General features: G+C 40.0%; 1 long non-coding RNA gene across 1 annotated transcript in view; it reads right to left on the reverse strand.

Moving 5' to 3' along the window:
* Positions 1-16,509, reverse strand: part of LOC140657956 (uncharacterized) — a 116,122-nt gene extending 99,613 nt beyond the window's left edge. Inside the window, exon 1 of the long non-coding RNA XR_012044553.1 lies at positions 16,428-16,509. This is a non-coding gene — a long non-coding RNA (uncharacterized lncRNA). The remainder of the gene's footprint in view (positions 1-16,427) is intronic.
* Between the last annotated feature and the right edge of the window lie 6,906 nt (positions 16,510-23,415).

Here is a 23,415-nt window from a genome sequence, read left to right on the forward strand (position 1 = left end):
GGCTTCACCAATGCATCCCAAATGCAGGCATAAATCATTGTTTTGCAGCCTGTAGTACCTTTCCTGTAACAAAGCTCATTAATTGTGAGGAGAGCCCCTCAACAACAGAAAAACCAGAGCAAAAGTATCACTTATCAGTGACATTAAAAATGTGCATGGGGCTGTTGTTGCAGGAAAACTCATGGACAACAAAGCACCAAGGCAGTGAAGGTCCAATGCAGAGAGCCCTGGGCATCAGTTACTCCTGCAGAAACAGGGACAGCACTACCATTCTGCTGCCCAACTGGACATGTCTTGCCTGGGTGCAACGCAGTAAGGGTGGATGTGCTTGGACAGAGCTGCTGTACAACCCTTCGGGCACAGGCCGAGTCACCCACCGGGCTGCAGCTGGACGTAACCTGCCGTTGAGATGCACAGCTCAGAGGTCTTGTGGATGTTCATTCGGTTGGTTTCATGCGCATCACACTTTCAAGCTGTACTCCACAGCTATGAGAATTAACAATGTAAAGTAAAATATAAAGCCAAGAAGGTGGTGCAAGCACATGTGCATGAGTTTGGGCCCAAAACACCAGCTTTGAATGGTGCCATCTCACAGATCTAGGAGAGCTCACATTTTTTTGTTAAAATTGCTTACATCTCCTTCAATACAAAAGACTTAAGCAGAGACCAAATTTTAACCACTCTGAGCTGCAATGGCCATATGTAACTGCTTCATATTTAACCTTAGAGTCAAGTAGTCTCTGAATCTGTGGGTCATTGAATTAAGGGGGTTTTTGGGAGCATTTTTCAAATGAAACTTCTAATATGCCTACTGTTCCCTTTCAGTGCAGCCGAGCAAATTCAGACATTAAATGAAATAGGCGTGTTTTCAGATATTCAAATTAAGTTTCTACACCCCCCAATAAAGTATATTTCATTATGTCAGGTCAAACCTGCAAAATAAATAGGGCAGAAATACAGATTTCCACATAAAAAAAACACCCTGAGAAATTTTTAGAGAAAATTCTCAAACACTTGAAAAGCCTCTTCTATCTCTTTGCAGCAGAGGTAGGAAGGGCAGAAAATTATGACACAGTAATTATTATGATGGATGTTGAGCCAGTCCTTTATATTAGATACACTGCTTGTGCAGGAACCAGCACTACAGATTGCATACTTCACTAAGCAGGACACTCGAGATTATAATGGGCAATATAGATTAACAACATTAGGTTAAAGCAGGATAATTCTTCTTCTTTCTCATTTCTATTCCTTTCCCATGGACCAGCTTCTGCTCCACATTTCTGCACTCCTTGCTTCCAAGCCTTAGTCTGCACATCAAGCAGCCATTTTCCATTTCAGTTGGTACAAATCTGGAGTAATTTGATGGAAATTTATAAAATTGCAGTGGTGTAAAATTCAACTATGACTAAAGGATCAGACCTGTCTCTGTTGAGAATTAAAGGTTATGTTGTGTTTGCTTTTGTTGTCTCATGCAAACAGCAAGAAAGAGTCACGTTACTCTAAACCAGCATGAGAATTTAAGAAAAAGGCTTGTCTCTGCACAGTGTAAATAATCAGCATGCTGTTATAAAAGGGCCTATTTATAATTGTAGCAATTATTTCAGTGTCGGTGTGAGACCGAAGCAGTGTAACACTTTGCACGTAGGCAGGGGCTGAACACTGTCCTATACTCATCCCTCTCAGATTTGGGTTTGCTACCAAGAAAAAGCCAAACTGTGTTTCAGTAGTTATCTTCCCAAATGCAGCCTCACACCTGATGTTCAAGTGGAATCAGCTAAACACCTTGTAGAGCTCTGACTCAGATCTTTGTCCCAGCATCGCTGGCACCAGCTCACCTCGAGTCCCTCAGCCTGCTTTCAGCCAGGCAGCCCCACAGGGCTGCAGCAGCCCAGAGCTGAGCAGGGGCTAACTGCATACGGTATTTACCCAGCTCCTTTTCTCCTCGGCTACCAAGCTCTTTGTCAGTACCGTTACGCTGTCAGTATTCTCCAAGCTAGTTAACAAGCTTAAAGATAAATTAGCCTGCAGGATCATGGTCACACCAGGGACAGCAAAGCAGATGTGACCTTTGTTTCTCTGGCCAAAATTCATTCCCTTCTCAGGTGACTCAGCACTCAGGTACTAAATTTTACCCAAGAAATGTCTAGGTATCAGAGGTGGGCAAGCACAGGTTCCATCCAGCTTCAGCTAGTTACACCAGTCAGCATTGCCTCATGTTTCCATAAGATAATACAGCACATATGTTTTGCAGTGCTATTAAGCTGCATGTTGCAGCTGCGCTTTGCAATGACCAGATGCTTCTCCGTCACATAAAAAAGGTACAGAAGTCCTCATCACATCACAAAGTCATACCCAGTTACACGACAGAGCACAAACAAGACAGTTCGCATGATGGCGGGCTGCTTGCAGGCCTGAGCAATTGAGCATGCCGCTCTCCAGAGCACAAGCCAGGCAGAGTATGTGGAAGGGCAGAACGCGGTTTCTTGGGTCTGCAGACAGGGATGATGAATTGTCCCAGTCCCGGCAGCAGCGCGGCAGGCAGGTGCACTCCACGCTGCCCCATTTCTTGTGCAGTCTCACGGGGCCCTGACTGAGGGATGCCGAGGCTCCCTTGCTCAGGCAGGCTGCGACTCCTGGCAGGGCTGCCAGCCTTGTTGCATTTCCCCCTGCTTGCTCTACGCCCGTTCCTAAAGGCCCAGTCGCATGTGTCAGAGTGACCCCTTCCAGCATGCTACAGGACTGGATTCCAGTATGGCTCATGAGGAGAGCTGTTCAATGTTTAATGTTAGCTGCAGCAGAGAAACGCTGTAAATATTTCCTGTAATTGGTCCGCTTTAAAAATTTATTTCATGTGAAAAAGCAAAGGAAGTACCACACTGCACTTTGTGGCTCAGGGGTGCGAGCAAGACCTGAGATGTAAAAATCAGAGGGAAGGGGTTATCTTTGCAGCACTTCTCTTTCAGTGTGGTGTGGAGGGCAGGCGTGCCTGTCCCCCCAGCAGCGTGCATGCTGTTTGGCCCTCAGACAGGGCTAGAGGGTGAGCAGAGAGGTGCTGAGGGCTGCACCAAGCCCCAAGAGCAGCTTACAGGGCTTTCCTGTTTCTCCTGCGCTCAGCTCAATGCCTCCACTGATGGAAAGAAACGCAGGAACAGTCAGCAAATGTCTGCAGAATGGGAAAAGTGAAGCACAAGCATAAAGAAGGGAACGCTGCAACTTAGGTGACAGAGACTGAAAAGACTGAAGATTACTTGTGCTGGGCATTATCAGTCCTTAGGACTGGAGATAACAGAGGTGATAATACAAAAGCAAGCTTACTGTGAATTTATGTATTGGTAAGTCACATTCTTATAACAGCCCACAGTAAATCACTGTTTGTTCCTATGTTTCTGTAAGTTGTTATGCATTCCCTACCTGCTATCTGGCTTTATCTCAGTTTGCTTCTTATTTGTCAGCCAACGAATTCAAGATTTCTCCTAAATCAGCTTAGCAAAACTCTGACATTTTCAGTCCTCTTGATTCTTAGGAAAGGAAAGGAAAAGTGGTTTATTCTTTCAAGTCCTCATTCATCTAGTTGCAGTTTCTGCAGAGTTTGGTTAGTCATTTTCTTACATTGAAACCAGGTGGGCATCACTGGATCTCTGGGTTAGAAGAGGGGAATGGCTCAGTGGGCCTGCGCTTAACATACAGGAAGGCATTGCTCAGCTCCTGGCTCTACTGTTCATTTCTTTGCTAACGGCAGTCTCCCTCCCCTCAGACCACGGCCATTGAGCAGGGAAGGTATTTCTCTGTGTTCAGCCACTCAGTATGTCAGCCACTGTCCATCCAGGGAGAGTATTAGCTCTTTACAGTAGGACTTTCTACTACTGTGAATATATATACTGTGTCTTTGATCTTGTTCAACTTGGTGCCTCTCAGTGCCATAAAACACAGATTTTAATGTCCCTTTCTTCCCAGGATCTACCAGCCTAGAATGGGGTATTAACTGATTGTTCTGTTCATTTTGTTTTGCAGGATTTCCCCATGGTATTATCTCCATGACAGAGAACAGTTTTCTTGCTTGTAGGGGCTTATGTTATATCCCTTTTCTATCTTTTGAACATTGGCAGTATCACCTATATTTCTGTAGAAAAACAATCCACAAAAACTACCTATCCTTTTTAATAAAGAGTTCGTTATTGTGCTGTGTTCCCCATTCATTCCCTATGAGTGCCTGTCACTTTCTCTTATTACTTACGTAAGAAAATAATTTGTCCTGTCAAAAGTTCTGTTGCTCTTTAATAAGGAGTAATTAGGTATGGAAATAAACAGTCTCTCTATTTTCCTCCAGACACATAGATTGATTGGCTTAACTTTAGCTGTATGTACAAGATTGTTGTCTGCATGTGTGCAAATGAGCAGGTGTGTGTGCAAGAGAAAGAGAAAGAAGGAAATTACTGAGGGAAACACAGCTTAAAGAAGTCAGTTTTGCATTTAGATTGATTTCTGTCCTGAGGCCAGGTTAATGTAACTTGAGTGAGACCAAGGTTGCTAGAAGTGCCTCATGAGGTTGGGCACACAATGTGAGACAATCCCAAAGGCTTTACTTTTCACAGCCACTACAAAAAAAAAAACGCTATTAAAGAAACCACCACGGTTTTGGCATTCCAAGCCTGACCTACCCAAAACGCTCTGTTCAAAAGTCATCACTCAAACTTCTCGCTACCACGGTTTATAAAGTGTGCGAAGAACAGCATCACAAACACTAGAGCACGTATCTACACCTTGCAAACACAAAGCCTTTCCTTGGAAGGAGAGAACCAGTCATGTTGATCAGCATATCTGGCAGTCTTAGGGTTTTGCTTTTCCAAAATGACATCGGTTCTGATATCTCACAGAGAAATTAAAGAATGAAACCTTCCTAATTAAGATGAATAGGATATTTTATAAGATGATATTATGCATGCCATATTATGATTTATTATTGACACATCACAAAAGAAATCAGAATTCCAACACTCCCCCAATTTCCAAAATGATATTTTAACTTACACTTCCTAGGAAGTTTCAGAAAGCTTTTATTTGTACCATACAGGAAGGAAAACACACGCTGAAATTAAAACATTTCCTAAAAAATAAATTCACAAGGTCAATTCATTGCTACTTCCTATATAGCAGTAATTCAATAACAGCCATAGTCCAGTCTTGTATGGTGTAATATGTCAAAGAAAATGCTCTGGCTTTTAACAATCATTGTCTTCAAGCTATTTTTCCCCTCAGAGGTTATTAAACCTTCAGGCACTATTAAGTCTCTTACAATGACCCTTTTGCTGTCAAATGATGGGGCATCCCATAAGGAACTGTAATACTGAGGATGAGTGGTCGTATTCTTCTACTACAGGTCAAGAATATTCAAAAGATTTTGTAATTTAAGCTGCTGAAGAAAGGAATAATTAACTGGCCTGAGGATTCTTGTGCTGCTGCAGAAAAAGGCCTTTTCTTGTTGGATTTCTTGGTTTTCATCATCACTTGCTGCAGGGATTAGGGTAAGCTCTTTTCATTTACAAGTAGAGTTGCTCAGGAAAGAGGAGCTTTCTTTCCTTTTCTTAGATAAAAGCCCTAGCTTTGTGTGCTTTTAAATAGAATTCTAAAGAAAACACTATTCCTAACAACTCCCAGATTTCTCCACCCAAGAAGTCAGTAAACCTTTGGCTCTCCTCTCTAAGCTGTATTTCAAACATTCCCTACTGTTTTTAAAAGGTTAATTGTATAAGCACACTATGCGTTACATATATACGCATCTATATAAGTAATAACTAGCAATAAATACATCTTACAGTTGGCCATGGGAACATCAGCAGACTCTTGGAGAAGAGCTTGTAGTGATGGCCAGCTGGGGTGCCAGCAAGACCAAGAGGGGCAGGAGGGAAGTCCAGGAGGCAAAACTAAACCTACAGGCAGACAGGATGCTAAAGACCTCAAAAAAGCTGCTTGTTCCGTATGTGAGATCAGAGAGAGCAAATGGCCAACATCTAGTTGAGAAAATACTTATGATGCAAGTATTTACTCTAAAGGATTCCTGTGAACTGAAATGACAAACATGCATAGGAGGAACAGCAGCAATATTCTTGACTATGTAACTGAGACAGTGATGTGATAAGGAAGATTAGATCTACAGTAATGCTGGACTCTAAAAGAGCTACCTAAAAATGATTATTACTAGGAAACTAAGAAATTGCAGATAAAAGGGTAAGACATTTATGGGTGGCATGGGGACTACTTAGAAAACCATAGGAGATGTTCAGAAGAAACATTTGCCACTTATCTTTCGAAAGGATCAAATAAATGTTGCTGTGGTCAAACAGAAAAAAAAAAAAGAGAGAAAAAAAGAAAAAAAAAACAGAAGAGTTGAAACTCAGACACATTAGATAGGAAGTTTAAGAAAGTAGGCCAAAAAAAAGGATTTCGAACAATCAACACAGCAAAGACACAAAAAGTAAATAGCAAAAACTTTTTCAATCCACAACTCAAAAAGGAATCTTACCAAGGAGTCTGCAGAGCTGATAAGAAATTGAGCTATTAAAGAAAGATTGAAGAAAGATAAAACCATTGCAAAAATCAAAAAAAGGCAAAAAAAAAATCCAGCCCTAACTACATTCTTTACCTCAGCTTTCTTGATGGAAGAGATTAAGGATGTTCAGATATCAGAGAGGGTTTTTGTGGGGTGGTTTTTTTTTTTTTTTCTTTTCTACACAGGAAATATGTCTGAGGAATTGTGTCAAACTGAAATGTCAGTAGGAGAAGTTTCAGAATAAATGAATAAAATTACTAGTAACAAGTTACCAGCACCAAGATAGTATTGGATATGAAATTTCCATAGTACTTACTGTGGCATGTACCCTATCGCTTATGTTCAGCTCAGTATTAAAGACAGGAAGAAATGAAAAAATGACAGCAATTTTTAAAAGGTTTTCCAGAAGACGGAAAGAGCTAGGTCCATTAAATCTGACTGGTTAGCTGAAAATATAATAGAGAAAAGAATTAGCAGACCCTTAAATAAATACGATACTATGAGAATGTGCCAACATGGCTATTGTTGAAAGAAATCTTGCCTCACAAATATACTGGAGAAATGACCTAGGTGAAATATGGTACTTCCACTTCAGAAAAGCTTTGGGTCATATTCCTCATGAAAAGCTCTTCAAGAGCTTCAGGTGTCCTGGGATAAGACAAGATAGTATTCCTGAGCCCACTAACAGGGTCAGAGGCAGAAAACCCAGCATAGGAAGGAACGATCTGTCTCACGGGATCTGCTCACTGCCTTCACAGGTAACAGGAAAACCGATGTGAATCCTCAGGTGACAAATTTCACTCAATACACAAAACTGTTCCAGATACTCAAAACCAAAATTGGCTGTGACGTATCTTGCACAAAAAACAATGAGGTAATAGAATGGCAGATGAAACTCAATGTCAACAAATGCAAGTCATAATGAGGAAATACATCCATATCTATACACACATATTGATTATCTCCAAATTAACTATGATCACTTAGGAAAGACCTCAGTCACTGTGAACAGCTCTCTAGAAATATGCTCTTACTTTAAGTAGTGGTCAAAAAAGTAAATGCAATGCTGGGGCCTAGTAGGAACACAATAGTTAATTAAAAAAGGTAAGAGAGAAACAACCTTTTGTCACTACATAAGTCAACATGTGCCACCTCTGTGGATAACACCAGTTCCCTCTTTCAAAATTGATGGAGCAGAACTAGAGAAAGCAATGAAAGGGGTAACTAGCATGATCAAATGTGTATGAAAAACCCTACCAAATGTAATTTTGCTCTATTTCTCAAAATACAAGATGAAGAGGGAAAAAATTACAATGCCAGAAACCAGTCTGAAACAAACAAAAGGAAGGTCCTCTTCACAAAAGGTAGAATTATTTCTTAAATCTCCTTGCCACAAGATGTTGTGTGTACCAACTCTTCATACAAGTCTGAGGAAAAATTAGACAAGTTCATGGAAGAAAGATATTATATGTAAGTATGTAAACATAACATCCAACTTACAAAATTCCCTAAGCCAAAACTGCCAGAATCTATGAAAATATCTAGGGAGAAAATTCACACTTTAATTGCTCCCTTTTTCTCTTCTTTCCTTTAATGTCTGATATTGACCACTGCCAAAAACAGAATATGAGACGGAAAAGACTTGGGTTACACTGACTGTGGCTGTTACTATGTTCCTATGAATACAGAAAATGTTATGTATGGTTGTAAGATATGATTATATGGAACTCTGATTAACTGGACACAATAGCGATCTTTGACGATTTCTTTAAGACTCTTTGGCAAAATCTTTAAAGTTAATGGAACTTTAACATAAAATGCGTTTGTGTTGTATAGGTATTTAAATAGGAATGCTTTAATTAGATATCTTCATTAGCAAGTGGCCTTGATAATAAGTTAAATGTAGTTTCCACTTTTACAGAAGATTTTACCATTCTGAAATGTCTTGTCTTTGCCATTCAGTTTGGGAAAAATGCCAGAATGATAAAATTTAATTTGAGTATTTTATAAAAACAAAAACACCCCAACAACAACAACAAAAAAACCCCAACACAACACATTTTTTTCCAGAGTAATCTGATTTATAGGGAAATAGTTGTAATTACAACAGCCCTCTTCAGCAAAAAAAACCCTGTGCTGATTTAAAAAGAAAAATATACCATCCAGCCTCACTACTAAATAGGTCACCTACCCCAGCTGCACGTTGGCATTACTGCTCTGGTAATTCAACTCAATGGGTTTTTCATTGGTATGTGTTCATCACTCAGGTCACACACCAGGAGAAAACAGGGAAAACAGCCTCTCAAGATGAAGATACAAACTCTCCTCTGCAGTTTAAAGTGAACCAGATCCTACTATTGTTTAGCCCAAATTAAACTCCAAGCATCCACCAACACTAAACCACAACAATCAGCTTCTTCAGCTGCTTCACACAGTATGCACCAGTTCTCTCTTTCCTCTGAAGATCTCAGCTGCCATTTTACAGCCTCTTTCAGTCTCAACCCAGGCTGTTTTGTATTGTTGTATCACCAGTCTTGTTTATGAGACATGCTCAGTTTGGTGTCTTGAGTTTGTGCTTTTCCCTTCACTTTGTACAAAGCTGTGCTGGTTTTGGCTGGGGTAGAGTTCATTTTCTTCATAGTAGCTGGTATGGGGCTCTGTTTTGGATTTGCGCTGAAAACAGGGTTGATAATACAGAGATGTTTTAGCTGTTGCTAAGCAGTGCTTATACTAAATCAAGGACTTTTCAGCTACCCATGCCCTGTCAGGTGCACAAGAAGCTGGGAGGGGACACGGCTGGGACAGCTGACCCCAACTGCCCAAAGGGACATTCCAGACCATATGGCGTCACGCTCAGCGTATAAAGCTGGGGAAGAAGGAAGGCGGCGACATTTGGAGTGATGGCGTTTGTCTTCCCAAGTCACTGTTATGCGTGATGGAGCCCTGCTTTCCTGGAGATGGCTGAACACCTGCCTGCCCACGGGAAGGAGTGAATGAATTCCTTGCTTTGCTTTGCTTGTGTGCATGGCTTTTGCTTTACTTATTAAACTGTCTTTATCTCAACACACAAGTTTTCTCACTTTTCCTCTTCCAATTGTCTCCCCCATCCCACCGGGGGGAGAGTGAGCGAGTGGCTGGGTGGTGCTTAGTTGCCGGCTGGAGTTAAACCACAACAAAAGCACTTCCAGAGTAACTCTCTCTTACACAAACAAGGAGTCAAATAATATATAACAAGGTCTACTGCACTCCTAAGGACCAGGATTGATGTGGGTGGAGGAGCAAGGGGACAGCACATCCTTGCTGGAAAAGCTCTTAATCCTGATGATCTCAAGGACAGTGATCAAATTGCATAGCAAACCCAAAATACGCAAGCATAACTCAGTGCTGAGATTCATATCACAGCCTTTCCAACAGCACTGGAATTTAAGTGTTATTTTGGGTGCCCTAGCTCAATTCACTAAAGGGAACTACACCAGAAACTGCATTTCAAATGTCCTGTGCATGGCTGAGTTCCTTGCAATGGTCTGTAGATCATAGCAAACCCAAGATATAGTACTTTAAAAACATCCCTTTGAATAATTCCCTGGACGTTAGGAAAGATGAGGAGCAGTCTAGGCAAACTGTTCTCTTTCACTCTCTTCTAGATGCAAAAGCAGAAGCACAAACTTTTCTCATCTGCATTTTCATGGTTTTCAAGCTATGCAAGTTGTACTATCACCAATATTACACAAACTTGCTGAAATGCTCCTAACTTGAGTGGCAAAAAATACTGAGTGTATGCTGGAGTTTTCACTCACCGTGGATTAAATGCCTCTTCATCTTTTACTGCTAATAAAGAATGTTTATCATTTACTTTCAGCTCTATGTAAAATTGTTATAGGTATGTGCATCATGAATAGTCTGAAAAGCATATAAACACAAGGTCTGTGCAATTATGTTTGCCAAGAGAATGGCACATTAATCTAATTTAATATTTTGCTTCAGTCAATTTCATTTCAGAATGGAAAGAAACTTGTTATTGTTCTGAGATTTCAAAGATTTCCACCTTCCTCCTCTGTACAGGGCTTTGGTGAATTAGTCAATGGGGAACCCCGAGAAGGCCCCTGTGCTGAAAGTCTGTGTGCCACCTCAAAGCCTCTGCTCTTCTTCTGCCTCCCAGCTCTGCACAGCTCAGTTCCCAAGATCCTCACACAGTTTCCTTTCTTTTTAAAGCCTGAGAGGCTACTTTCCACAGACTTTTAATAGTTCTTTGCCCCGGGTACAGTCCCTGAATTGGCCCCTCCAGTAAATCCATTGCTGCCTCACCTCCACTGCTCTCTTGAGCTCTCTCATTATCAGGCATAAGCCACAGTAGTTCACAAAAAGCAAAATCTACTCTTAAATAGCAGCTATAGAAATCACCTCCTTTCAGTGAGCGAGGCTAACCCGTTTGTTTCCTTCCTTCCTAGGACTGCAAGGTGCACCTCTTGATCCTAGTCCTGACTTTCAACCTATGCTGTCTGTATGGAAGGGATCAATGAAAAACATGTTAGGGAGATGGAAGGGACTTGTCTTGCTCAAACTGAAATATTTGTTGGGGTATTTCTGCAAAATTCATTTTGGATTGATCCAGAACATTTAATTTGACCCAAAAGAAAATAATCTTGACTTCACTATATGGATTATTTACCTTTTGTTTGTTTGTTTGTTTAACCTTCAAATTCAGGTCACACTTTTCCATGAAAAATGCTACTTTGAAACAAAAGGTTGGATTGAAACAAAAGGTTGGAAAGTTTTTCTTGATGCACGTGGCTGTGCAACACCGGAGAAACCCCAAAGTGAACATTTCATTTGGATAATGTGGGGAAGAAAGGTGTATGGGGATGCTGCACTGGGGTGAGGCTGCTGCCACATCACAGGTCTGAGCCCCCATCCTGGGCTTGGCAGTGCCCGCGGGAAGAGAGAGGGCTTCAGCCACCTATGAAAAAGGGTTTCAACATGTTCTAAATTTCTGTCCCTGTTTTAGTATGAACTACTGCCAGAACTCAGTCTAAATTTGTAAATAGTGTGCATCCCACCACCAAAATCTCATTTTTAATATACGCACTCTTCACCAAAATACCATCCAGTTCCTTCCAAACCTTCTGGCCACATGAACAAGAGAGACGGTGACACACCTGAAATGAGTCTCAGACTCTGTAGTGTTGCATCCCAATGAACAACCACTCCTCCCCAGCCACTCTGCTCATCGGCATTTTCCTGGGGCGCTTCCCTGCTAGACCTCCAAGTATGTTGCCAGAGGACTCAGGCAACCACAGGTGTCAGCCGTCTGAGCTTACGCATGTATTTCCATCCACAAGACCTTTTGCAAGCTGCAACAACCTGAAGTACTTCATAGACACAGTCCCAAAATTTTATATCCTTCATTGTGTATCCAGTCATACCACCATGACAAATCCCAGGCAGTTCTCACTGACACACCAAATAGCAGCCGATTCACACAGCACATTTGAAAAATTAGAAAATTTAAGTACTGCGGGACAAATCATTCCTTCCTCCAGCCAAAATACTCTGTCCTAATTCTTCCAGCAGAAAGCCACATTCTGAGGCAATGATTTGAGTTTAAATGTCTCCATTTCCACTCGTTTATACCCAGGCAGCTGTGAATGAAGGAGTTAGAGCCCACTTTTTCCCCTGTGTCTCCAAGTATTTTTATTAAGTAATTCTGGCCAAGAAAAGAATCTGGTTTTGCATGTTTATATTTTTGCTACTCTCAGCTCTGCCCCCTCTTTTCAATGTGATTTACAACTGACAGCCCTGCAGAGTGCGCTTTTAACACAATGTACTTATAAATTATGAAAAAACAGATTTATAACCTAATCTCTTCATGTGCAGTGATGTGTATTAAATAAATTCTGTTAGCATCAGAAACCACTGTAAATTTGGTGTATGCCTAGGAAACTACAGTCCATATTATCATCAGCAAAAATTGTGTGTTTCTTCCTCAGTTCTGCTACTTAGATGAGCTAGGGACAGTCTTATTGGAAGAAAATACAATTTTCCTAGCATGCTCTTCATTACTTCAAAGCAGCAACAGTCCACTCAAAAAAAATGAGTTAATGGTTGATTTTTCTGACTAGTGTCTACTCTTTAGTCATTAGCTAGCAAAATGTTTACTCCTATAAAAATATCTGTTTCCTAGGGATTATTAATCATTATTTATTGAGAAGCAATCAGTTGAGTTTCCCACCCCTTTAGAAAATTAAAATGCTGAGATATTAATTTTTGCAATGAATATCTATCCAGTAATTACCATATTTACTTTTCATTTATGGGGGAATAATCTGTTTTAATTAAGCCTAACTGAAGAACTTTTATCAGATGTAATTATCCTTTTCGATAAATATGTCTCTGCTAATTACATTTAACCATGGGATTTATAGCTCTTAAGTCATTTGGTGGGAAACATAATAAATCTTTAGTAATACATGCTAAATGACTATAAATTAATTCAGATCATTAACATAATAAACAAATTAGGATAATTTCACTTAATTAGTTTGGGTGGTTAACTCAAAATCCCTTGTAAAGCTTCATGGTAATCAAAATTTTACCAGTATTTTTAGAGATAATTTTTTGTAACAAACCTGTTTGAATATTTACACAGAAAATGAGACCACTGCTGGAAAACATATTCCTCTTAGATAATAGAGCCTTTTAGGAATTGACGCTAGGTACCTTTTTAAATGCAATTAAACTTGCCTCCCAGGTTTTCAGGTTTGTACCACTGCATATTGAAGAACCAGCATGGCAGTATGGTAAAATTTTAGAAGTGAACTCCTTCCTCTCTCCTCCTCCCCTTTTCTAGTTTTTGCTAGTCATCAAAAGGCAGGTACAGGCAAAGGTAACAACAGAGTACGCGGTGACAAGAATAACTGGATTCCGCAGGGAAAGTAAAGCGGCTTGCCCTGGCAGAGGTAGACGGCCAGCCCTGGACTAACCCCCACGGCCTGCTTCCGTTTTGTTTCAGGGGTGATGCACTGGGGGACACAATTGAACTGACAAGCTACAAGGACAATCATGCAGCCTCTTCCAGAGGCACATGCACTCTCCCCGACGTGCACTGTCAAACCATCAAATGCAGGCGTCTCCTCTCGAATGACAGCTTATGCCCCGTTCTACGCCAAGATGACGCATGAACTGTGGGCCAGGGAACTGACACCATGTATGTAACTCAATGGCTATCAGAAATCCCTTTGCCATGTTCTTGAACTAAACTGATGGTGTATCCGTCAAAGATTTCCCTGCAGTGGGTCCTGTTATGCTAGCAGAGTTCTCTCCCTTTGCATAGACTACGGAGACAAACCCTACAGAACGTCCATGTGCTGGCACACAAACAGTTTGTAACTCCTGCTGACAAACATACCATCTCAGCAGTGTTCTCACCTCCTGCTAGCTGGAGATAAGTCTTGAGCTTAGTTCAGCCAAAGTCAAAACCCACCTATATATTTATATAGAAATCACTCATCAGATTACATGTTCAAGGTGAGGAATAAAGATGAAAGCAGATGAGCTTTTTAGTCATGAACTTTTGGAGCTTAATCTTCTTAGATGAACTCAGACAAGCAAAGAGCTTCCCTGCAGGCAAAATATCCCTCCTAAATCGAGAAAAATACCAATCAACAAGACTTATTATTAAAAGAACATTTTAAATCTTTTTCCCCAAAGCATTATTGGATCTTTCTGGTGGGAATGCCACCTTTATTCCATGCTGTCCTACTTTGCTGTGCTGATCTGTGAGAGGCAGGGGGTGTTTGGTTTAATGCCCCAGGCTGGCTGCTTTTTTGGCTCTTTAAGTTGCGGCTTGTGTACATGAGGGAAATAGGAGAGGGACAACTTTCCTTGTCTTGGTATCAGGTCTCAGACAATTCACTGCATATAAAGCAAAATGAGAAACATAATTTTGGGGATCTTGACTCGATTTTTATGTGCCAGTTTTGTTCTTAGTATTTTCTCTACTCCCTCACTGCCCAGCACCAGTCTCTTGGCCCTCTGTAAGGACCTTTCTTCTGCGCTCCATAGGCGGTTCTGCCCATAGTGATCCAGCGTGCATAGACCATCTCCTAGCCAGCATATGTCACCCTCTGCCTCTCCTTCCTCCAGTCCCAGGAGGTGGGCAGGCAGAAGGTGCAGTGATAGTGCACTGCCACAGCAGCTCTCAGGAGTGCAGGGCTGACACAGCAGGAAAAAGAAAAAGAAAAAGGAAAAGGAAAAGGAAAAGGAAAAGGAAAAGGAAAAGGAAAAGGAAAAGGAAAAGGAAAAGGAAAAGGAAAAGGAAAAGAAGAAAAGGCAAAGCAAAAAGCAAAAAGCAAAAAGAAAAAAGAAAAAAGAAAAAAAGAAAAAAAAGAAAAAAGAAAAAAAGAAAAAAGAAAAAAGAAAAAAGAAAAAAGAAAAAAAGAAAAAATAAAAAGAAAAAAGAAAAAGGAAAAAGAAAAAGATAAAAAAGAAGAAAGAAAAAAGAAAAAGAAAAAAAGAAAAAAAAAGAAAAAGAAAAAGAAAAAAAAAAGAAAAAGAAAAAAAAAGGGAAAAGAAAAAAGAAAAAAGAAAAAAAAAAGAAAAAAGAAAAAAAGAAAAAAGAAAAAAAGAAAAAAGAAAAAAAGAAAAAAAGAAAAAAAGAAAAAAAGAAAAAAAGAAAAAAGTAATTACTTTAAACAGGCTTTTGTTTCGCCCAGGAGCCATGGCATGAGTTGGTAGCATGTTTCCATAGCAATCTGAAGGCTGGAGAAACTGTTCATCCGATGCTCAGCATTGTTTACACTGTCCCAAGACAGAAGAGTCCCCATCAGACCCACTCAGGGGAGGCAGGGCAGATCCTCCCTTCACTGAAAGCTTTGACTTCAGGGCTCAAACTCTTTGGGGAAAAAATTCGCTTTTACGTACTATGTAATACCTAGGACTAGGGCAATATGAGGCTAGCATCATGCATGGATCTGGACCTGTCCTTCTACAAAGGAATGAATTTCACCCTAAACAGAATCTTTTAATAAGTCAGGAATTGTCCATCCTCATGCCTTGTTTTCTGAAGATGGATGGCGCAGATGTTTTATTTGACTTAATGCTGGGAATCTCAAAATCCTATTTGTATTTCCAAACTGCCATGTTAACTTTCCTCCCATTTTACTTAACTCATTTTTTACCTTAGTCGTATTAATGGTTATGTAATAATATTAAACAATGTTCACTAACCATTAACTCCAAAAATAATGGTTGTGCTAAATCAGAGTTAATTAGTGTGTCACGAACTCCAGTTCTAGCACAGGGTGAAGACTGAACGAAAAGAATGCAATGTCACTTCACCAAGAATTACATATAGAATTTTAAGAGGTATTTTAAATATTTTTCTTAATAGCTGTCACCAGAAACGATGGGATGTGATTCTTTAGAGAGCATTGCTCTTTAATAAGTACAGGCAAGTGAGCTATCACCAGCCTTACACTGGCTCCAGAAAACAGATTTAACATTAATTTATGAATAGCTGAACTTTTTCTCTTTAATGTTTAATAGTGAATCATGCTCTAAACCCTTTATATTTCACTGCACATCAGCAAGGTTGTCAGGAGCAAAAGATCAGGATAACATAATTCTTATGGCTTGTTCTCACGCACCCCTCATTTATTCCTGAAGCAGCCTGAATCATCCTGAAAGTAAGACACATGGGGTGGCAAAATTTAAATGTGAAAGGAGTTGCTCTTTAAGGGCCATCAAGTTTTTAAAAGCATAACTTACAGCTGAAACCGTGCGAGCAGGATTCATTCTCTCGCACAGACGCTGAGTCATGCACATTCATTTCCAGACCCACAAGCAAAGGAAGGTCAAGCCGCTGGCTGTGCCTATGTACCTGCATCCCAGCACGCATCACGGGTAGGAAGAAAATGCAGATGGCAAAGGCTCCCAAGGCTCAGGATTTTCACCTTTTCAAATCTTCTCTCTAATTCACTTAATGCCATGAAGAAATCATATGCAGATATACCACTTCCTTGGTGCCTCGTGAGTCACAAAGCAGGCCTGCCAAAACAGTAACTTCTGTCATTGTTATCAGCAGATCACAGCATATTATGGATTCCACACATTTTTAACTCTCCTGTGTCTTTTCAATGCAGAGCAGATACATCAGATCTTCACATACAGTGGAAAATCACATGACAGCTTTGATGATCTCTGAGGCCAGACCCTTAAAGCCTAATTTTACAACTACATGGGGATAGACACTTAAAACATGTTCACTGCACACTACAGAATCACAGTATTGACACTAGTTTTCCCTTTTAACTTTCTCTTGTTTATGCACGTTTTCCACATTTATGAAACACTTACAAACATATGTAAGATCAGATATCTCTTTACTGCTAGTGAGAAGATTTAAAAAAATGAATTTTTAGGCCTAAAAGATCTATTTATAGGAGATGTCTTGGCAGACTTTTTCCTTTGAAAGAAAAAAGAAGAAAAAAGTCCTCACCAAGGGCCTCTGAAGACCAACAGAAACTGTGTAATTCTGTCACCACACAGTGTAATATCTTGGCAAAGCCCTCCCCACCTTCCTCCCAAAGCTTCCTGTGCAACATGGGCGGAGGAGCAACACCACAGCAAAAAAAACCCCACCATTCACTCATGTCACATCAGGCTGGGGTTTTTTTATATTAACTTCTGTAGATGCTAGCCCCATCCCTTTTCCTTCCCTTTCTTGCTACTCCATCTCTGATCTCTATGGATGACAGCTCCTACCCTGCCTTAGGGTTCCCAGAAAGCACTGAGGCAATCTTAGTCTTTAGCCCTGCAATGCAAATGGTTGCAAAGAAACTCAAGGGTACATAACCACAAAGTGCCCTTCTGCTATCTCTATCATGATATCCCTGCACACAAGCACAAAAGAACTTTGCTGTGAGTCATATTTTTTTCTACATACTCTGCAAAGTAAGAAATTCATATGCAATAATTCATTATCATTTATGCCTATCTAAAACGGGTGGAGAGCTCAGGCTCATGGAACTCTGGACATCACTTTAGTATGGCCAGTGAGCATGGAGAGCAGAGGCTTTGAGCTCTAGGAAACAGGCTCCAGGTCAGTCGCAATCAAAAAGCTAACTAAGACCAAAGTGTAAAAATATCAAATACCTGGTACGATATTCAAAGATACATGGGCTACTGTAGTACTGCTTTCACTGCTGAGCTTTGACAGATGAACTGTGTTTATCATCTGAAAAACCTGAGATCGCTCAATGAGACCCTGCAAGAGTGACTCTCTAACACCTGATGGAGGAGAAGGTTCCAGTTAAGAATCTGGCCTCCGGTATTATAATGATATAGGAGGAAGATGAGTACTCCACAGGAACATCCACAGGACACTTAATGGAAGAAGTGTATTCCCTTACCCAGCAGACAATGGAAGAAAGAAGGTGAAAGGCTTTTATAGAAGACTTTTTATTATTACCACTACCACCTGGGTGTTCTGCCTACTCAAAATATCTCTATGATCTCTCAGGTCTGGTGAAACACTGACTAATGCCGGACATAAAACTGGTTAGCCTCAATGATTGTAGCAACTCACAGTATTTCCTGAGTAGTTGAAAACTGTCGACAGGCTGCTGCTCTCTCCTCCCCAGGCTATTTTCTCAGTGACAGTAGATACATCCAACTCTACTGCTGTATCACCCCTTCAAGTGGTGCTGGTACAAACCATCAATTATAATTTTATAAAGCCGTAGAGGCTGGTTGTTATATTAGGTAATCATGAGACTGTTACAGAACTATGCAAGGGAAGTGAAGCCTCGGGCTGTTACAGTAGCTAACAAACCTGTCATTAATTACTGAGGAAAAGCTTTCTGCTTTTTAAATAATTTACACAGCTGGATCTACAGTAGCAAAAGATTAAACATAATTAAAATGGAAGCTTTAAATTCCAAGGGGCAGGCTGACTTCAGGACTTGGCCAGCACCGGCAGAGCACAGATAAGGACCACAGCTAATGACGATCCCGCCCTCAGGCTGGCACACTGCACTCCCAACGCTCACCCTGGACTGGGGTTCCTTTTATGAAATAATTTCATATAAAGATAAAGACCTGCTAATCTCATAAACTTGCACATTGGATGCCTTGCTTAAGCACTTTATCCCTATGACCGGCATATCTTTGGAAGAGCTTCTTTGTCTTAGTCTTTCAGATTTAGTGAAGGGTAATGTAATCTTCCAAGGTTACTGCCCTTCTAGGTTTCAATTTGATTGGGCTGTGCAGTAGTTCAAGCCCTATGTACATTCAAAAAAAATCTTTGGGTGAATTCAATCTGTATAAATAATATAGTCCCCTAATATGCAAAGCAGTGCGCTAATGCACTCCAAACCCATTTGCATTCTTCTTTCACAGGGAGCAGCTTTTATTACACTGTATTTTAAAATGAAGTAAAATGTAGCAAAATATTAATCTCACCATTAGGCTTCATTATAGCAGTCCTCACTATATCTCCTGTTATGTCTGAAAATAGATCAGTATTGCCCCAGTTTTCAGAACTCCAAAGTTTAATGAGAGGACTTATTTTTTTTCAGTCTGGTGATTCAGGTATCGGGCATCAACAAGTTCTCAGACCAAGTCCCTTCAAAACTCTTGGACACTTTGGCTTTCCAGAGTAATTCCGGAGTTCTAAAGATCTGTCCTTCTAGCAACGTGTGGAAAAATTTGCTTATACAGATATTTTCATATATATATATATACACACACATACACAGTATGTCCAATTATTGTAACAGGACATGACTATGCTAATCCTCAGCCTATGCAGTCCCATCAGGTGGACATGCCAAGCAGTAAAAAAGAACTTCCATCTATGCTGGGGCTTTCGGATTTTTTTTTAATTAATTTATTTTTTTAATGCTACTTCAAAGCTCTCTGCTCTGTTATCTCTGTCTCAAAGGTAAGAGGTTTTTTCTTCAGTGCAGATTTAGGTCTTTTTGCACATATCCAATATCTTATTTACATATGGAAATTGTTACAGCAAGAGCACCACTACCACAGTTTTTGTCTACAGCCTCTAGTTAATACCTGTATTGCTTTATCTCTCTGCAGAGGGACCACATCACGCGGTATATGTTTTACAGTACAGTTACAGTGTTCTTCCTTAAAACTACCTACGAGTTATACTTTATTATTACTTTTCAGTGTTAAGGTTATCTGAAAAATGTTATTTGACATAAGTATCCCCCCATTATACTGAGTATTCCCCTAACACCACAATGGTTAACCTAGATTAACCTCCACATAGTTAAATTAGCCTTTCATGTCTAATTATGCCTTGTGATGGGATATATTAGTTCCAATCCTCGTGGCCATAAGAGACCTGTACTTTCAAGTGACCTCTATACATGGACAATAATCCAAATTAAAATAGAAAGCAGGATCAAGGTCTAGACATGTAGGCTTTTGTACCAGTTTCCAAGGTCAGCTTAACAATTTGAAGATTCTGGACACTGTTCTGGTTGGGAGTTCATGGAAAATTAACCTGTTTTAAAACTGGCAGCAAGGAAGTACTCAGCAGATAATCTCTTTGTGCACAGATTAACTTTCTATCACATTCTTGTATCCTGACAGATTCACGTGCTGTCCTCAACTACTTGCGCTAGCAATACACTTACTTACTGTATTGGAGAATATACAGAAGCACTTTGGAATGAGCTAATGATTTTACCCAAATGATAAACTGTTGCTATCTGATTGTTATAGAATAATCAAGTTGGCTTTTGATGCCCTGTTAATTTATGATTTTGCAGGTGATGATCTTCCCATCAATTTGCTGTTCTCATTTATCTGACCTAATTCTGCTGTAATTTGGTTGTTTGGTAATTTTGCTAAGGTGTTCAATTTGCATTTAAAACCCAGTCAATGTAAGTTAATAAAATTGTGTCAAGTAATCACTAAGGAAATGTTAAATTGGTACAAAATAAACCTTTCTTCTGAGATCTGCTTTGAGCAAAGACAACTGCTTTGCATACCAGACAAAGCTGTTCAGACTGAAAAGTCCATGGAACCACGGCGAAGAGCTACATGAAACTGAGTCTTAAATCATTACGGTGCACATTTCTTCATTTGAAAATTTAAATATATTTAAACCATGTGGGTCTTAGTGTTACTGCTTTTCTCACACAGTAACTGTCCCTCACTGCGTTCCTCCTAAGGCCACATTTCAGTTGTGCAACTGGGCATGAGCAGGACGGAATGGATGTGCTAGGAATACTCAGCCAAAAATCAAGACATCTTGTGTTCTTAATGCTCAGCATCACCAGCCCAAAACTGGCTTTGCACAGCACCTCAAGCAGCTTCTCTCTAACAAGCTGTAGACTCTAAGGACATGTCAGGTGGAGGAAGAAAATATCAGTGCCAGATGATCTTCAGCACAATAGCAGAAATTAACTCGTGGCTCCAGCAGAGATCTGATGCCTGAAGTTCATTTCTCTGACTGTCATCAAGAGAGACATCAGGGAAAATGGGAGTTTTGCCACTGGCTTCACTAAGATAAGGACATTGCCCTTTAGACAGAAGTCATTCTGAACCTCCAGTGAACACTGAAGAGAACATTTATTCAAGCAGGTCAGCAATTTCCCCCACTTCACACGTTGCTTATGCTGAACTGGCCCGGCAGTAACTACCCTGCAGTGCTGCACATCAACTCAGCACCAAATGCATCTAACAGTTGTCATTATTTTATGCAATCTGTACCTCATCCAAGTACTTTTGGCCCTTGTAATATGTTTTGATACCGTTTAGCACAACGTGTTTTCTATATTCAACTCACTCCCTTTTTACCTCTATGTTCAACTGTCATATACAGTAATAGGGCATTTGGTTACCAGTTCTACCTCCTGAATAATGCACAGAGTGGCACTGCAGCATTGCTCTCATGAGAAGTCATCCCCTTTCATAGCTGGCAATCACTGTATTTACACATGCTGCCATTCACTCAGTCTTCTCTCCGCTGCATGCTGTCTTCCACACAGCTGAGAGCCCCTTCCCCACTCTACAGTTAAATGAGAGTTCAAAACCCCTCTTGCTTTGGATGGTCACCTGGCTGAGAGAAGCAGAGGTGCCTGTGCCAGTATGGAAGGCTGTTACCTGCCCTATAAGGGCGCAATCCAACAGAAAATTACAGCCAGGACAGAAAGCAGAGTATGCCTGAGGAACCCCAGTCTGTCACGCTGCCTCACATCAAGGGACACCTTCCCCCAGGCAGCCCTCCAGGCTACTTCCTGCTAGCTCCAGCTTAGGAATGAAAATGCAAAATGACAAACCTTTGCCCTGTGGTGCCTTCCCCAGAGGGTTAGCATTTCCCATACAGACTACCAGTTCTACCATAGACTTCATAAAAATGACAAAACCCACAAAGTTCAATCTTTTCTCCAGCTCCAGTTCAATGGCAAGCCTTATACTCCGGCAGATTCTCAGTGGGTGCAAAGCACCACAGTCCTGTAGGACAGGAAAGATGTTGAAAATCCATGAAGTTGTACCAGTTTTCACCAGCGGAGTATCTAGACCACAGTACTCAATGAGAGTTGGCTAAGGATCAAAGCACTACTAATATTTAGTGTCTGTAAAGAGCTAAAACTAATAAAACATTCAAAACAGGCAGGAAAAAAATACCCAAAAGGAGAAAAGATTTAATTATGTACTATAATTTCCTAAAGTACTTTCAGCACCCACATCTCAGCGTATGACTTTTATTATTAATGACTTAAATGCATAAGTAACAAAGGACTCTGCTACCATTTGCAGTTCATAATTATGCCACATTTGTCTGCTACCACTGATTCACTAATACTAATTTTGTTTAACATACACTGTGTGGAGAACTGTACAATAAATCTTGTGATATAAAGCAATAATGTCTCCCAACCTTATCTATGTGATTTCTCTCATCTTACCCAGAATATAGTTCATCTTTTTTATATTCTCTATACACTGTTTTAGGAATTAATAGCAATAAATGCATGTTTGTATTGCATAAAATGTGAATAATAGTGGAATTGTATTTGCTGAAAGGTCACTACTGAGAGCATCTCACTGAACATGGTATATCAGCTGGGAATCAAAGGTCTAGAAAGTATAAAATGTATTACCGGTGGAGTCAGAACACAATCTAATTTGGCATTCTTTTCAAATATACACTGCCATGGAAATATTTTACTTGTCAGTGCCTTTCTCTATTTGCCACAGATATCTTCTTTAATGTTATATTGGTACACTCTAAGACAAATTTTACCATTTTTTGTCTTAGCCCTATAACCAGATCCTTTACTGCTGTATATCTGAATAATTGGGCTAGATTTTATATTAATTTTCACAATGATCCACCATATTATTACATTACAGGTCTTTGTTGTTGAAATCAATATTCAAAGTTACTTTTATATTCTGCATGAAGTTTCCATACTTCTGTAACTAGAGTGTACATAGTTTGTATTATTCAAAGCTCCTACACCAACCCCATGAATATTACAGTATTATTCTAAAATTAACTTTTAGACTGCAAGACAGTTGAGAAAAGAATATAAATACAGTTTAGTCCAGACACAGTAACCTCTTCTGAACATTTTTTGGAGATAGCCAAAACATTATACATCTAGGGGGAAAAATAAAAAATGGTTTTACAAACTACTTGGCTTACAGAAAGCTTTAACAAATATTCTCAGTAGAGAATTGAAATCCAGTGCTTATTCATTGCAAGAGATTGGTGTTTCTTACTGACTTTTCCTTAGTTTTGCAAGAAACTGAGGACCTAAAGTAATTCAGAATTTGTGAACCACAACATCCATTACTGTGCAAATGCTATGGATATAGTAATATTTGCT

Source organism: Ciconia boyciana, chromosome 11, assembly GCF_034638445.1.
Source record: "Ciconia boyciana chromosome 11, ASM3463844v1, whole genome shotgun sequence".
Lineage (NCBI taxonomy): Eukaryota > Metazoa > Chordata > Aves > Ciconiiformes > Ciconiidae > Ciconia > Ciconia boyciana.